Source organism: Ambystoma mexicanum, chromosome 8 (assembly GCF_040938575.1).
Source record: "Ambystoma mexicanum isolate Mex_15411 chromosome 8, UKY_AmexF1_1, whole genome shotgun sequence".
In the NCBI taxonomy this organism is placed as follows: Eukaryota; Metazoa; Chordata; class Amphibia; order Caudata; family Ambystomatidae; genus Ambystoma; species Ambystoma mexicanum.
Window position 1 is genome coordinate 330,122,501 of NC_090929.1, and position 17,089 is coordinate 330,139,589.

At 48.9% G+C, this 17,089-nt stretch overlaps 1 protein-coding gene across 2 annotated transcripts in view; it reads right to left on the minus strand.

Moving 5' to 3' along the window:
* RABL6 (RAB, member RAS oncogene family like 6) overlaps positions 1–17,089 on the minus strand; it is a 931,527-nt gene that overhangs the window by 138,865 nt on the left and 775,573 nt on the right. The gene's annotated exons all lie outside the window — the stretch shown is intronic.

Sequence of the window (17,089 nt, forward strand, 5' to 3'; positions counted from 1 at the left end):
GGGAATTTCGAGGGCATCCCCCAGAGAGGAGGCTCCCAGCCTGTTCCTGGAGGCATACAGGGGGAGTTTCCCGTTTGACGCTGTTGCGAAGAGGTCCACTTCTGGAGTGCCCTAACACCGGAAGATTTGCAAGAGGACCTCAGAGTTCAGTTCCCACTCGTAGTTGACCATTGTACGCCGGCCGAGGGCATCTGCAGTAACATTCAGCTGACCCGGGATGTGCACTACCACCAGCCAGATGCCATGCTGAACCGCTCGTTCCCATATCTGAATGGCAAGATCCACAAGAGGGGGGGACTTGGTACCCCCTTGCTTGTTGATATAAAACATGGACACCACATTGTCTGTGCAGATCCGAACTACTTTGTTGACAATGACAGGCTGGAACGCTTTGAGCACCAGGAAGATCGCCAGGAGCTCCAAGTGATTTATATGAAGGAGTTTGTCCTGCGGTGACCAGAGATCGGAAACCTGAAGAAGGTCCAACGTCACACCCCATCCCAGCAGGGAAGGGTCTGTCGTGATTGTCAAGAGCGGGCCAGGATCCTGAAAGGCTGCGCCCACCGAAAGATTGCTGAGAGACAACCACTACACAAGGTCCGCTCTCATTAAAAATTGAACAGGAATCATTTTGGAGTCTCGGTCCCCTGCTTGGCACCAAGTACTCCGAAGAGCCATCTGTGTTCGCCTCATCTTGAGACGAGCAAGAGGAAGAGCCAGCACACACGAGGCCATGAGGCCCAGAAGCCTCTGGAACCACCAGGCCGACATGCTCTCTGACTGAGCAAACACCTGATACAAGGCCAACAGATCTGCCATTCTGTCCCCGGTCAGATACACTCTACAGTCGATCGTGTTCCACCGAAAACCCAGGAAAATCAGGTCTTGAGAGACCATCATGGAGGATTTCCGCCAATTCACCGACAGCCCAAGATGGAAAAGGAGCTGGAGGAGAGACTGAAGGTTGCTCAAGGCTGATTGAGGACAAGGACTGCGCAGCAGCCAATCGTACAAATACAGATAAACATGGATACCCTGAAGCCGAAGATGAGCTGTGATAACCGACATCATCTTCGTAAAGACACGCAGTGCCGAGCTGAGACCAAACGGGGGCACTCAGAACTGGAAATGCTCCTCCCCACGGAAAAACGTAGGTATTTCCGATGTGGACTCCAAATCAGAATATGCATATAAGCATCCTGAAGGTCCACCACGCTGAGCCAATCGCCCTTCTGTAAAGAGGACTTTATCTGACAGGGCGTGATCATCTTGAATTTCTCTTGGGGTAGAGAGAGATTGAACTGGGAAAGGTCTAGGATGATGCGCAGGCCAGCCTGGTTGGGTTTGGGCATCGTAAGCAGCCGGGAGTAGAAGCCCTCCCCTCGCTCCCCTAGGGGAACAGGTTCCACCGCTCTGAGATCCAGCAACTTCTGTATCTTGGCTCTGGAGAGGGCGACTCCGACTGCTGGAAGGGGGAATTGAAGGATGGGGTATGGGGAAGGGGCAAGCAGGAGCCCGCCCGAGGGACTGACAAGTCCCACCGGTCCTCGGTGATGGCCTGCCACGCCTCCCAGTGAGCCGTAACGTGCCCCCCCACCGGGGTCTCGTGCGAGCGCAGAGAAACTTCATTCAGTTGTTTTATTGGTGGCGGCGCCACCTGAACCTGAAGAGGAGGCTGAGGAATGGGAGAAAAACCTGCCCCGTTGTTGCCGTCAGCGAGAATTTCCTGATGGAGTATCGACCCTACAGGACTTCCGATCCAGAAATCCCCTAAAACCAGAGGAAGACTGAGGCTGCGAAGACGTTCTCTGTGCCCTGAAAGGCGGTTTCACCAAGACAGACAAGGACTTGGCGGTCTGGGTGCTGTCCTTAGTCTTAGTCAGTTCAACATCCGTCGATGAGTGAAAAAGCTCCTTACCAACAAAAGGCAGGTCTAGAACTTTATCCTGCACCTCTTTAGAGAACTTGGTAGCCAAAGCCTGATGAGAGGTGCCACACCCAGCATAAGGCCCCGTGCCGAGGTGTCGACATGATGCGCCGCGGCCTCCAGCATATCCTGCGCCAGGACCCTGCCATCTGACAATCCCGCTTTAAAATCCTCTGGTTTATTAGCTGGAATGAATTCCTCAAATTCTGACAGACCTTTCCACATTTTCAAATTCCCCCCCGCTAATACCAGTTCCGCGTTAGCTTGACGTAACTGCAGGGCTGAATTCGCAAAAATCTTCCTCCCCAAAGAGTCAGAATCTTGTCCTCTTTGGCCAGAACCTGTGTTGCCACTGTAGAAGACGAAGCGGGTCTGGATTGTAATGTAGCAGCAGCCACCACCGTGGAGGAAGGGGGCGGACACAACGCTAAGGCCACTTCTTCTGAAGAATGGAGCCTATAACGTGCGTCAATATTTTTGTTAACAAACAGTCCAGAGTGTGGTTCCTCCCAGACTTTACGGATCTTTGGCTAAAACGTCCTTTTGCAAGAACAAGCCTGTGCGCTCCAAAGGAGGAAAGGTGAACTCCCCCAAAAGCACCCCTTCCTGTGGAACGGGTGCCTCGGGTACTGGAACATCCAAAAGGCACATGTTCAGCACCTGGTCGTGAAAAGCTCTAACAGGGCGGGGCTGGTCCTCGCTGTCCTGATCCCCCTGTGCGTCGTCCGACACATCCAGATCAAGCTGCGCAACATCTGGCACTGCTGGAGATTTGTCCACTGCAGACAATGGATGCAAGGGAGGGAGGGCTGGTGGGGGCCCAGCCGGTAGAGGAGGCGCTGGCGGAACCACGGGTGCCACAACCGGGACCAACGGCGCAGGAGGGCATATCTCCCTAAACAAGCCTAGAAAATACTGCTTCATGGGGTCGGAGCGCATTAGCTTTTGAAATTTACCGAAAAAAAGCGGCCTCCGCCGGCGATTTAGGGGCGACTGGAGGAGGCCTCTCATGAGCGGAGTAACTCCATGGATGTAAGGGAGAGGGTTGCCAAGAGGGAACTTCTCGGCTGTCATCAACATAGATCAAGGGCGCAGATGCTGCAGGGAGCGAGACGTTGTGCGGTAGGGGCATCCGAGCGTTCCAGTCAAAAACTGGATGAAAGGGATGCGCACAAGGAAAACTACGCTCACCTGAAATGCCACTCCCCACACCCAGCACCAATGGCGTAGATGTAAGGGAGGTATCCAAAATGGCCGCCGTAGTCTTGGCGGGAGTAGCCGCGATTTTGTCAGCACCTGAGGAGAACTGCGACACGTGTGAAAGTGAGACAGGGGCCTCCACAGATGGGTCAGGGTCTTCATTTTAGCCTTGACACAAGGAACCTTGGCCGAGCCGGTACTGCATGGCCTAGAATGTTTTTGAGACATGCTATCAGCCAGAATAGCCTTCAACGGAAGGACCTCGGCAACGCCGGTAACAGAGGAATTCTGGTCAGAGACCTCACTCCGTGCCCTCTCAACAGAACTGACGTCACCGCTTGTGCGGGAACGATGAGGAGTACACCTCACTGACAAGCCCTTAACAGGCCTCTCAGAACTGTCGGTCACCTTAGCCTTCAAACGAGGGACCTCAGGCTCGAGCCCGGTAAAAGCCCCTTCACGAAGGGCCTTGAACTTTAGTTCGGTACAGAAAACCTCAGAGCGTACCCCGGTGACTTTACGGGAAGCTCCAGTCAAGGAGACCTCGAAGCAAGCTCCGGTACCCGCCGCCTCAGTAGAACTGGGCCCACAAACAGCCACCGCAGGAGGGGCCTCCGATTGTAATCCGGTGTCAATAGGCCCCTTGCTGAGACCCTCAGAGAAAACTCTGCTACACTTTTTAGTCCTAGAAGGCACCTCCGGGCGTACCCCAGAGACTTTACGGGAAGCTCCAGTCAAGGAGACCTCGAAGCAAGCTCTGGTATCCGCCGCCTCAGTAGAACTGGGCCCACAAACAGCCACCGCAGGAGGGGCCTCCGATTGTAATCCGGTGTCAATAGGCCCCTTGCTGAGACCCTCAGAGAAAACTCTGCTACACTTTTTAGTCCTAGAAGGCACCTCAGGGCAAGCCCCGGTAACAGAGCTTTTGATGCTCCTGCCGGACCCAAACACTTAAACAAAGAGGATGGGGATCCGAAGAACAAATAGGAAAATCTAACTGAACCGGCATAGACGGACTGGCACACGACCACTAAGCCGGAGCAGGAGAGGACGACACTGAAAGCAAAAAAATCTTCTAAAGATGCAAGTGCGTCCAATCCTGATCGAGCGGAGAAAAGGACAGATGGGCGATGCGCTGGGCGGAGCTACCACTGTATGCGGTACCCCGGGTAAAAAGAGAGGAAGGACACATTTTTGAAAAATGTGATGCTTTTTACAAAGTGCTCCGGTCCGTCCCACAGGCCTGAGGAATGTCCCATAAGTATGGAGGAAAGGGGGCGGGACGTAGGAGTAAGGTAAATTGATGGCAAGCCAAGTTAATTTATATGCAGAGTGTCCTTGCTAATGTTGTGCTACTGTGCTTAAGTCTGCAGTAATTAGAAGTATAGGTTTGTGTGGGGGGAAAAAAAAACTGAAATTACCTTAAGTGAAACACTGGGCAGGCATACCCACACCGATTTCTGTCTAATAGCATACTCCTCCCACCCAATCACCTTCCACCACCCTATACAAAGAAATGAGACATGTTTAATTGAAGTACAAAACATAGCAAAATGGTAAATAAATGTCTGCAACATTTATTTACCATTTAGCAATTTTTTACACTTCAATTGAACATCTCATTTATTCTACTTTAATTAAACACTGAGGGTGTTCTAATAGCTTTATAGACCTGCAGCTCGGGCCTTTACGGGCGTTCTGGTCCCTCATACCTCATTAACTCGGTCTTCAGGGCCCATAATGTGCAGTGCAACCCTCGCTGCAGGTCTATAAATCTATATGATATCTCCACCAGAAAATTCAAGGTGTAATGTTTTAAAGGAAGTTTATACTAATCAAACAGTTTTTGAAGTGGTGAAATTTGTACCAGATGTCATTGGTTCCGACACATGCGAGTTGATAAATAAAATACTTGATTAACGAAAAAGAAATTATTTCATTATGATTAGGCTGAAAATTACACAAAATGTGCTTTATGTGATTCATATAAAGACTTTGATCAAAATTATCGCAAAGGGGAGATTCTACCATGTTGGATTGCATGTTTTTCCTTCGGGTAATTCACGTTCTTTACTTCGTTTCCATCTCAATTTGATTCAAACAAGCTCTGTAGATCGAGAACGGGTACACAATGTTCTGAGAAAACCAGTTTTTTTGCAGTATAGGGGTACATGAAACTATAAAGCCTCCGTTAATAGATTGCAGTGGCACCTGTGATTTGTGCAATAGGCATTTTCAGTCCTTATCCGATTACAGATGACGCTATTAGTAGAGAAACATCATGGAATAGATTTTTAATCTCAGATCAAAAATCCTTGAATTTATCCGTATGTAAAGCACTTTTAGAGAGAATGGAAGAATGGTTTGAATGGATTGAGACTATGTAAGACTGAGGTTGAGAGGTCAACGACAGAGTCATGGAAATTGCACATTCCCCACAGATGTTTTTCTTTCTAAATTTCTACCCCGGATGAGGAAGACATTAGTCCGGACCACACCTTTCTCAAGAAGCACTTTTAGAGATACAGAGTTTAATATCAAAGGTTAAAAATTTAAAATTAAATGTGGAGCAAGGATTACTACTACATCTTCAATTATATGAATATGAAGTGATATAGGGTCATTTTATACTATAAATGATTGTGAATTTGTATTGACAAATGAGAATGTATTAGATACACACCTTTGTAAAAATGTATTTGTTGTGTACTTTCTGACGAAAAGTTTATACAAACCAAAACATCTATAAAAAGAAAATAACAAAAAAAGATGATACCCGCTGCAGGAGGCAAAGGAAGAGGGGGAGTGGCAGGCAGCCCTAGATATGTTGCTGTGACCCTGGAGACTTTGATCTCCTCCATGTGGTCATCAGCCCTGCTGCCCAAGAGATTGAACCTTCAAAAGGTATGTTTAAGAGTCTGGCATGTACATGCATGGCGAATCCTGAAGTCTGCATCTGTAAGCCCAGAATTGAATTTTTTGGGTTCTGGCTCTCCAACTTTCTGGGTCCGCGAAACCTTTCCCCAGGTTTTGCAACATTCCCTTTGTGGCCAGAAAAACGTCTACAGACATTCCCGTGTCACTGCAACCTTTTTTCCTGATGTGCTGCCCCAAGTAGCCCATATGGCCAAAAGGGTAGGGATGCTTTTGAAGCACCCCATTTTGGTTCTGGGATGAATATTCTGAAGTGTGTTGTGGAATGTGATGGTGGCAATGGTGAGTTAGTTTTATGCTACACCAGGATTACCACATCCATAGCCCATTGCACAGATATTTCAGACATTGGGATAATGCATTTTTTAAGCCCTGCTTCTGGTCATTTTGTTTTGGGCCATATCTTTGGATATGTGGACCGAAAGGCACAAAAGCTGTTTTTTCTGATGAAGGCTCATTGTGAACCCACAAGGGCGCCATTGGTTGCGGTTTAAACTGGTGTAGATGGGTGCACAGTCCTCTAGAATTCCCAAACTACATCCAGTGGGGGAAAGACTGTTGGCCTTTAGAGCCACTCTGATTGTCGGGCTGCCAAAAACTGTGTGCTCACCTTTGATGTGATTAATGGGTCAGCTTAGGCCAGAAGTGAGTATTATCAGTGCAAGATCCTGTGCATTCTTCAATGCTCCACCTCAATTCCTGTAGGACCGCTACTGAAGATGGGCTGCTGCTGAATACCCTGAGGAGGCCTTACTGGATGGAACCTGGCGCCTTGCCCTCTGCTCCTTTCCGGCAGGAAGAATCAGAGGCTGGGCATTTACTTCATACCGTTGTCCGACCTAGCTGGACTGACTGTTCCTTTGTGGGACATCTTCCTGGTGTGCAGTGCTGCCCCCCCCCCCCCCCCCGGCAAATCCTTCCGGCCCAGGTGCATCAAGGTGGGGAGCCTTTCTGGCCTAGAACGAGAGTGGCTTGCATTTGCCCCATCTCAGCTCAGTTTGCGGGATATCCTATGTGACCTTCTGCCATTGCTCCCATTGTGGAGCCCTTCTTTGTTGCAGGGCTATCCCCCTTGTTGCTCCTTTGAGCTGACCTGGACCCTTGGTTGGATTCTTCTGTGAACCTGTCAATGTCTTCAGGGATGCTTATTCTTCTGTCTCGTCGGCTGTGATCCCAGGTGCTCAGTTTGTTAGCTGCTTGAACCTGCTCGTTCATGAGTTGAGTCCCCTTTAGACTACTCACCAAACTTGGGAAGCCAGATGTTAGGAAAGATTTCATTTCTGTATGTAATTTTCCCTCCATTTGTCAACCCTCAAACTTTTTGCTGTTGTTTAAACGCCATTGACTGACTTTGCCAGAGAAGCACAGCTTTCAGATGCACTCCTCTGGGCTTTCGCTCACTTTTTATGGGGAAACTGACATGCTCTTAAGACAGTCAGTACTGGGAGACTTTGTTTACCTTACTCCTTTCCTCATGTTGCAACTTTTGTGCAACATGTAACAAGTGTGCAATGTATCTTACCATACAGCACACTTGGGTCTATAGTCATTTCCAAAGGTCCTAGATACTCTCGGTGGACTTTTTATGAACTGTGCAGATGTGCCATGGACAGGACTGGTGGCGTTTGGCACGGTTAGGTGGCCTGGCTCCAAAATGGCCATGCCACGAGGTTCTTTGTCCTGTTCTTTGGCCATCTTGCTCCTTCACCTTCCCCAGGTCGAGTCGACCCGGGCCAGTCCTTATTTGATCATGCACTTTCCTGCAAATCTCAATGCTTTTGCGGGCTTCTGCATGCCTTGTGTGTGTGCCTCCAGGATGTGGGCTGGATGTCTGGTCCCAATACACATGCTGGCTGCCAGAGAGTCTGGAGTGTCCTGAATGCCTGAGACCACTATGGTCTGTGATTGGTCCCCGTATGGAGTGTGCGTTGTTAGGCAGAAACCTGTGCAGTTCCCTTGGGGAACACTGCAAAAGATTTAAGACTACAGGTATAGCAGTAAACCCACTTGGTAGCAGTCCGCACCACCCAGATTTACCTGGTAGCTGTGGCTGAGCAGTCAGACTTCCCTCAAGAAGAGTTAGGCAGTATGCAAAGTATACACAATATGTCCCCAGACACAATAGCACAAGCAAACACTGACCAGAGCTTGGTTTCAAAAGTATATAGTTATTTATTTATAAAACACACATAAGTTGAAAACACTCTAGCAAAGTATAGTACAAACTCTTCAAACACAGTTATGATGAAAGCAGTTTCAACCCTTACTCCTATCTAGACAACTCTAAGTTAACACCACATAATTAAAACAGAGGTGAGCGCTTAACGTTAGATGACACTCTAGTAGGTTAAGGAAAGGGGTAAAAAGAAACAGAAATGGGTTAAACACACCACTCTAAGATCCAGAACACTTGCAATAGGCTCAAAGAAGCACAAAGTCACAGGTGAGCAAAAGTCACTAGGCAGGGCCCACTCTTAGAGTAGCCGGAGCGAAAATGTGCCCAAGATCACACTGTTATTAGGGATTCAAAGTCTTGCAAAGAGTTAGGAAGAGTGTAGAGTGGCTTAGAAAGTTTAGCCAGGGTGTCCCAGGCACTCCCAGGTTCGAAAGCCGGGGGCTAAATCTACCCCGTACAGTCGGTAGCAAGGGAAGCCAGGCGGAACACGGTACCTTAAGCGGAAAGGATCCTCCAGCGGTGGCAGTTGTTCCAGGCAGTGGCAGCAGGGCTCGACGTCGGTCAGGGGAGAAGAAGTTCTCGCTGAAGAGCAGAAGAAGAGGGTCGTTGCACTGCCCGGGAAGAAACCAGCCGCGGAGTCCTCCGGTTGAAGGGTTGTACCGACTTTCGTGGTTGGGGTAAAAGTGGTGGGGTTCCGGTTGCCGGGGTGCTTGGCACTGGCAAGGCGGCCACGAGATACCTCGAGAAGCGAAAAGAAGGCGAAAACTGGTTGTCCCCACCAGTCAAGGGAAGGAGCCACTCTGTTAAGAGTTCTCCTCGGTCGTCGGGAAAAGTGGTGAGACGGTTCAGCAGGGCTCCACCGGGTGGTGTCGTCGAAGCAGGTCGGCTCAGCTCTTCCCTCGTCGGATTCTTGGTCCTGTGGCGACTTCTGAAGTTCCAGTCCCCAAAGCCCTGCTTTTATGCAGCAAACCCCCATTCACCCAGCCTAGCTGTCACTCAAACATGCTAAGTGGTGAGCCGGGCGGCTCACCACTTGGGCCAATCAGGACGGAGTGCGACTTGAGTTACCAAGGTAACTCAGTCCAGGGTGCCTAAATCCCCCTCCACCCCTCCTAAGTACCCCAGACAGAGTGGCACCACTTTGGAGGGCTTCTGTGGAGAAGCCCGCCAAAAGTGGAACAAAGGGCTCCACTTTGGGTCAGAGTTACAGAGGCGAACACCAACGCCATTTTAGAATCAAGTTTTGGCAAAAAGTCCCAACCGGAGTTATAAAAATAAATATATAAACCGGCGGTATGTTTAAGGCTACCGTAAATAAATAATTAAATGTGTTAGCCTAAAACAATGGGAAATCCCATAGGAAAATATTCGCGGTCGAATATAAAACGTAGTTTCCACTGCCACCAGCCAAAACTCGATCAGGGGGGACGGAGACGTGCCCCCTCGACTAACAGACCCTGGGGCAATCGAATTGCCCCAGCCAGTACGTCCACAATATGATGGTTTGTACTGGTTCTGTTCAGGATTCAAGACTAGCAAAGTCTTTGGTGACTTTACATGCCCTGGGAGACAGTAGTCAGTCCCAGGGTATGGAGTCTATGTTGGGGAGTCCCTAGGACACCCCTGGGTCACGGCACAGAGGGTGCTGTGTAACCCACATCACAAAAATACATGAGGCCCTATGGAGTAAAAGACCCCATAGCCCATTCAACACAAGGTTTGTCCAAGATAACACAGTTCAACATGTCCAAGAGTGAGGGAAAAAGAGTCTCACTCTTGGCAGGAGAAAAAAATAAACCCCAGAAATCCAGCAAAGCTGCTGGGGGACTCACTAGGTAGGGAAATTCAGCCTAAACAGAGAATTCTCCCTAACATGCGTTTGTGAGCAAATCTCCCATTGGGTCCTCTCTGTTTTGGCGCAAAGGGAACTTTGGATAAGAGGAGGCTGGAAACACTACTACCATGTCGATATCCTGAGTTCTCACTGAACAAAGGATAGGACCAAGGTATCCTGTAACTATGAAGCTGAGTCGAGGAACCGTTGGTGACATGCTGGAAGGTTTGACACCCTGAGCCCGCTGTCGTCCCATGGCACCCCTCTGCATCTGGTCGTCCAAGAAGATCTGCGAAGACGCTTCAACCCATTGGAATAGTGGGACCAACTATTCTCGGCATCTTCACCAAAGCGTGCAAGTAATCTTTCTCGGAAGTGTCCCTGGGCCAACCAGTGGGCTGACCAGTTTACGCAGGACCTTTGCTCTGTCTCCGCCGTCGTTTTGCGGAGGCCCTCGAAACTTTGTATACTGCTAGCTCTCTGTCCACGGCACCCTCACACCAAATTCCGTACACATGGCATTCCCAGGTCTGAAGTGAGACTAGTGCACCCGGACCGGAGTAAACGCGGTTACAGTGTTGCCCTGCTGCGGCAACTGCCTTTGCAAGTCTGCTGCATTTGTGACCCTCTTGCCCCTGAAGCCTGCTGCAGTGAAACTGGGGCGATTCATCCACCCGGAGCGGAGAAATCGCCACTGTCCCATTTGGGAATCCTCGCTGGATCTCAGGAACTAAAAAGTGCCGAGACGTCCTTTTTGCCGCATTCCAACCTGCAACCGAATTGGAGTAACCTGCCGAAGTTTGGGTCTCCTGTCATCAGGGACCCGTGAGTAATCAATACCCCAACCGGTGGCTCCTAGCACAAGAGCCCATTTTTACACACGTGTGGCCCCTGGGGGCCCCTCTCCTGTCCACTGCAATTGTGAAATAGCAACTCCATCCCAAACTCTCGAACTGCCTCTGCCTTCAAGTGGAGGTCCTTCTTGAATAGTGGGAACATATTCTTCATCGCCTTATCCACCTTCCCGAGCTGCTAGAGACCCCTGAAGAGAACCCGTTTTGCCCATTGGAACAACCACGTGCGCTGGCACTACATGTACTATTGAGCACAAGGCTCCTCTTCTTAGGGCTTGGACTGCCTCTTCGTTAGGTGAATAACAGATGTTGAACTAGGCCTAAAGACTAACTGCACTGCCTGTTTCCTTCCCATCTAGGTTGTTCACATATTTCGTGCAGTCACCCTTTTAGACCCTCCTGGTCTTTTATATATATTGTATTGAGTGTGATGTATTGGTTTACTTAGTGTTACTGTGATTCTTTGCTATGGTCTATGTTACAATGGCCTTGTAATAAATGGGTCTATATTTTTTAATATAACACCTGTCTGGAGTAATTTTTAAGTGTCCTTGCTCAGTGTGCTCATTGAGGTCGTTCAATCACCCTCGGTCCTTTAGTCACCCTCAGCCCTCCTGACTTAGTCTTGACAGCCTGCCATAGCTACCCTGATTGGTCTGGCTTGTCCAGAGGTTACCCTGTTACAAGAAATAAGGCTGGCCTTCTGAACCTCTGCCCCTCCATGTCAGAGTTCAGAAATCCTTCTTAACAAATTGGTGTACAGCGGTGGGATAGGACTGAAGGTATCCAGTGTTGCATACTAGTGAAGGCATTTCAAGTTATTTCTACCAGGCCACACAGTGAATAGTTGTAGTATAAATGAAAAAAGGCCATAGTCCTATCAAACAGTATGGAAACAAGTACCTTGTTAACTTTAAATGCTTCTAAATCTGAAACATTGAGAAGGATGTGTGCTGAGAGAAGTATCTTCTCAAGGCACAAAAATGGAAACGATCCAAAGAATCATGGACTGGCAAGAAGCTCAGCTTAGTGCCATAGCTCCTGTGGACAGTACAGAAGGAGGTGGGGCTACTCCCACTGGCAGAACGGACAGTTCTGTCGCTGAACTTGTTCATGGGACCCATGAGGATTTGGAGGATGTAATGTCCAGTGTTTCCTCTGCCAGTACTGAAGGTGAGGCCATGCTTGAATTCAAGAAGCAAGAACTGCTGTTTAGGCAGAAGGAGCTTGAATTTAACATGACCAAACTGAAAATAGAGCAGGCAGAAAAACAGAAAGACGGGGATCACCAGTTGGAACTGGCCAAGCTTCAGGTTGCCAATGGGTCCAAGGGTCCTGGACATGGGTCTGGGTCCTCCTCTCAACCAAGGTTTCCTAAGGATCTGCTCAGTGTGTATGAGAAAAAGAATGACATTATGGACTGGCTGAATGCATTTGAGTATGCCCGTGAAGTTCAACAAGTTGACAATGCTGATAAAATTGCCTGGTTACTTAGCAGACTGCCCCATCCTGGCTGCAGTGCCATTATGGAAATGTCAAAAGCTGAGAGAGACCAGATTTTGCAATGTTGAAGCAAACCCTCATCTTAAAGTTTGGAAAGACTCCTTCTCAATCCTTAAAAAGAATTAGAGAGTACAAAAAGAAAGGTGGTGGTACTTGGGTATCTTATGTAACTGAATCCTTAAAAATCTGATTGGCTGGGTTGAAGGTCTCTACTTTTGAAGGTATGATATGTCTTGTTATGCTGGAACACATTTTTGCATCTTCTTCCCATGAGCTTAAGCAGCACTTGGCAGATTCAAAGGAGAGAGATCCTAAGAAACGTGCCGTAGCAGCAGACCTTTGGGTGTCACAGAGTGTCCCAAAAGGACAAGACTCGTCCTGGTAAGCAGGAGGGGAAAAAGTCCAAAGATAAGGAGGGCGGAAAAACTGATAAAACTTCCTCCCATAAGGGCCACAAAAGAAAAAATAAGGGTAAGACACAATAGAACTCACAGGGTAGTGGAGGTCAGCCTTCAAGACAGAACTCGGGTTATAGTAAGCCTCCCTATGTAAACAGACCCAGTGGATCTTGTTTTGCTTGTGGACCAACTGACCATGTGAAGGGGGATCCCAGATGTAAGGTCAAAACCTTGGGGGTCCACTCTGCTAATCTGACATTCTCCTCCTATGAGGAAGAAGAGATTACAGTGGCATCCTTCTCCTCACACTCCTTCCCCAGTGGGATAGAAGCTGAGGTAGTTTTAGTTTCCCTGGGTTCCTGGGAGCCTAAAGTCTCAGAGGCCTATGCTGGGATTCAAGATAATACCAAGCACTACTTTAAAGACAGTGTGCTGATCAAAGGAGTAGATACTCCTGCTCTTAGGGATAGTGGGTGCAGTCGAACTGTAGTGGGTTCTACCTTGGTAGACCCAGAGGCAGTTGCCAGGGCTCCTCTGGCCCCCACTAAATTGGCTGATGGCCCACCTCTCATGTTCCCAGTAATACCTGTTACTCTTACTCTAAATAGTACAGCAGTCAGAATTCTAGTGAGTTTACAGAGGAATGTCCCAGGAAAGGTCTTGCTGGGAAATGATCTCAGTGCTTTAGGGTTTGTGGGAGATACAGCTGAAAGACCCTGCACAAGGTCTCAAACAAGGGCCGCACTGGCCAAGATCAATGCCCTGCCCCAGCCAAAGGGGAAACACAAGGCTAAAGGAGTAAGAAAATCCAAAAGAGGGAAAGAAAACATTCCCCCCTAACTCACCTACCACTGAGGTGGAGGTAGTTGGTCAATCACCAGGACCTGACGAAGAGGTGGTAATAGCCGAAATAATTGACCCACATGACCATCCTAAACTAAATGATTTGTTAGTAGAAGGTGGTCCTGATAGGGAAGAATTTAGTAAGGGCCAACGTAAGTGCCCATCTCTGGAAGGCCTAAGGAGACAGGCCTGCTCCCAGCTTGAGGGTGAACCTCCAGGGAAGCACAGAATTTATTGGGAAGGTGGGCTCCTGTATAGTGAGCCTACAGAGTCTACAGAAGGAGACCATAGGAGGTTGGTGGTTCCCCTTGTTGTAAGACCCTTCCTCCTGCAGCTTGCGCATCAAGTGCCCCTTGCTGATAACCTTGGAATCAAGAGAACCAAGCAAAGGTTAGCCATGAGCATCTACTGGCCCAAGATGGGGGTGCAAGTAGAAAGTCATTGCAGGAGCTGTGCCTCCTGCCAGTTATCTGGTAAGAGTGGCTCAACAATCCAAGCTCCACTGGTACCACTCCCAGTTGTGGGGGTACCATTTGAGAGGGTAGGGATCGACATTATTGGACCCCTGATCCCCAAACATCCTCAGGCAATAGGTTTATCCTGGTGCTGGTCGACCATGCCACCAGGTATCCTGAGGCCATCCCATTGAAAACTGTAACTGCCAAGTCAGTTGATAAAGCTTTGCATGGCACCTTTACTAGGGTTGGCTTCCCTAAAGAAGTTGTGTCTGACAGAAGCAGCAACTTTATGTCCAAGTATATGCAGGCCATGTGGAAGGAATGTGGGGTCACCTATATGTTTTCCTCTGCATATCACCCACAGACCAATGGCATAGTTGAACGTTTTAACAGGACCTTAAAGAGCATGATTGGGGCTCTGGAAGAACCCCAAAGAAGAAAATGGGATCTTCTGTTACCATGCTTACTGTTTGCCTACAGAGAGGTACCACAAGAGGGTGTTGGCATCAGCCCCTTTGAACTTCTGTTTGGTCACCCTGTACCAGGCAGGGCAAGCTCTGGTGAAACACTGGTATGACCAGAAGGCTTCTCTCATCAATTTCCCCCCTGGTCAGCAAGTCCTGATCATGAATCTTATGAGGCCTAGAGCTTTACAGGACAAGTGGTCAGGCCCTTACAGAGTGGTGGAGTCACTGGGTGAGGTCAACTCTTTAGTGGACCTTGGAAGGGCTGGTCAGGCTCCAAAAGTGTTCCATGTAAATAGGCTGAAGGCTTTAATCCCAAGAGTTGAAATCGGAGCACTGCTGTTGGCTTCAGATGTTGAAGAAGAGGAGTCTGAACCTCTTCCTGACCTGTTCTAAAGCAGTCCTTCAGACAGCTTTATTGAGGGTGTCCAAGCGGCCCCTTACCTGACTTCTGATCAACAGGCTGAGGTGAAAACTTTGCTTAGGCAGTTCTCCCCCTTGTTTTCACAGTCCCCTGGTTTGGCACCTTGGTGCAAACATAACATTGACACAGGAGACAGTGTACCTACCAAAAGTAGGGGATATAGAATGTCAGACAAAGTAAGGTCTTACATAAAGACAGAGGTCAACAAAATGTTGAATCTTGGGGTGATTGAACCCTCCAGTAGTCCTTGGCCCAGCCAAGTGGTTTTGGTTCCAAAGGCAGGTACTTCTGAATTGAGGTTCTGTGTTGACTACAGGGCTCTGAATGCTGTCACCAAGACAGATGCATACCCCTTGCCAAGACCAGATGAGCTGGTGGATACTTTGGGTGCCTCCAAGTACCTCAGCACGTTTAACCTCACTGCAGGCTATTGGCAAATAGCCCTTGCAGAGCATGCCAAGGAGAAGACAGCTTCTTTAATCAAAACTGGTAAAGACCCGAAGGGTCTTTACCAGTTTAAGGTAATGGCTTTTGAGTTGAAGAATGCCCCTGCCACTTTCCAGAGGCTTGTGAACCATGTGTTGAATGGGTTGGACGAATTCTGTCTTGCATATCTGGATGATATAGCAGTCTACAGTGCCACCTGGGAAGACCATGTGAAACACCTTGGGATTGTGTTACAGGCTCTTCAGAAGGCCCACTTGACCAGAAAGGCCAGTATGAGCCAGATTGGACAAGGATCAGTGGTCTACCTTGGACATGAAGTAGGTGGAGGGAGGATAAGGCCTCTACCCAGTAAAGTACAAGCAGTACAAGACTGGCCTACCCCGACTACACAGACCCAAGTGAGAGCCTTTTTGGGACTCACTGGGTACTACAGAAATGTCATGGCAGACTATGGTACCATAGCTGCCCCTCCGACTGCTCTCACTACTCCAAAGAAACCCAAGAAGGTAACTTGGTCTGAAGAGTGTGAGAAGGCCTCCAATGGCTTAAAAAGACTCCTTGTGCCAGGCTCCTGTCCTGTCATGATGCCTACTCCCGGGAAGCTAGTTCAGGCCCAGCGTCCCCGAAAGCAGACATGTCCCCAGGGAGGGACCCAGCAACCCCTTATAGGGGCTCTTTGGACATTGTCCTGGCACATTTGGCGCCAGGCTCATAGAAGGCATCAGTCCTGGCACCATAGGCGCCAGGCTCATTATGGGAGTGCTTGGATGGACTTACCTGATGCAGACCATGCTGCCGGATCCAGACCTCCTTGAGGTCTGAAAGGGACTATTTTACCTATGGGACTATTTTACCACTCGGGCGTGGCTGAAGAAGAATACTTACCTGGTACTACTTTGGGGGCTATTTAAACCACGCCCAGACAGCAGCTCACGCTTCGCGTTCTTCTGCATCTAGCAGCTGGACGCTCACCGTGTCTGCTCCTGCATCCTGGCTCCAGCCACACTCGCCTGCAACCTGGAACACCTGAAAAGGAAGGAAAGGAGAGAAAGGTGAATAATTGAACTTTACCTACCTCCATCCGGAGTCCGGAACCATCACTCCGACGATCCTGAGAAAAGACATTTTTAGAAGCGCATCGCATCGCTCGCTGCAGCGCCGCGTTCCACTCACCTTTACGAGGCGCTCTTCAGCGAACATTGGCACCATCCGCCGCCTTTCAGCTCCTAAGGAGAAAAAGAGACAAAACAAAGGTGAGCGAAGGAACAGATTGTGGAAGACCTGATTCTTCCATCTTAAGACTTACCCGATTATTGTTGGGACAATCTTTCCTCACCTCGGTTCGGCGCCGCTTCTTTGGCACTTCCGTACCCCGGCCCCTAAGGGGAAAAAGACACACGCATTAGTGCGTGAAAGCAAGATCACTAAGGGAACCATCCATCAAAAAGACTCAACAGAGTTTACCTTCGGCGAATCCATTCCTCTACGTGGATTCTTCATCCTGCATCTGAAATAGAGAAAAGGACAACGGACAATTAAGGCTTGAACTTTTGCAACTGAATACTTATGGCCTCATATCGGAAAAGTCAAGCGGAGTTGAATATTCACCAAACCCGAGATCCAGTGA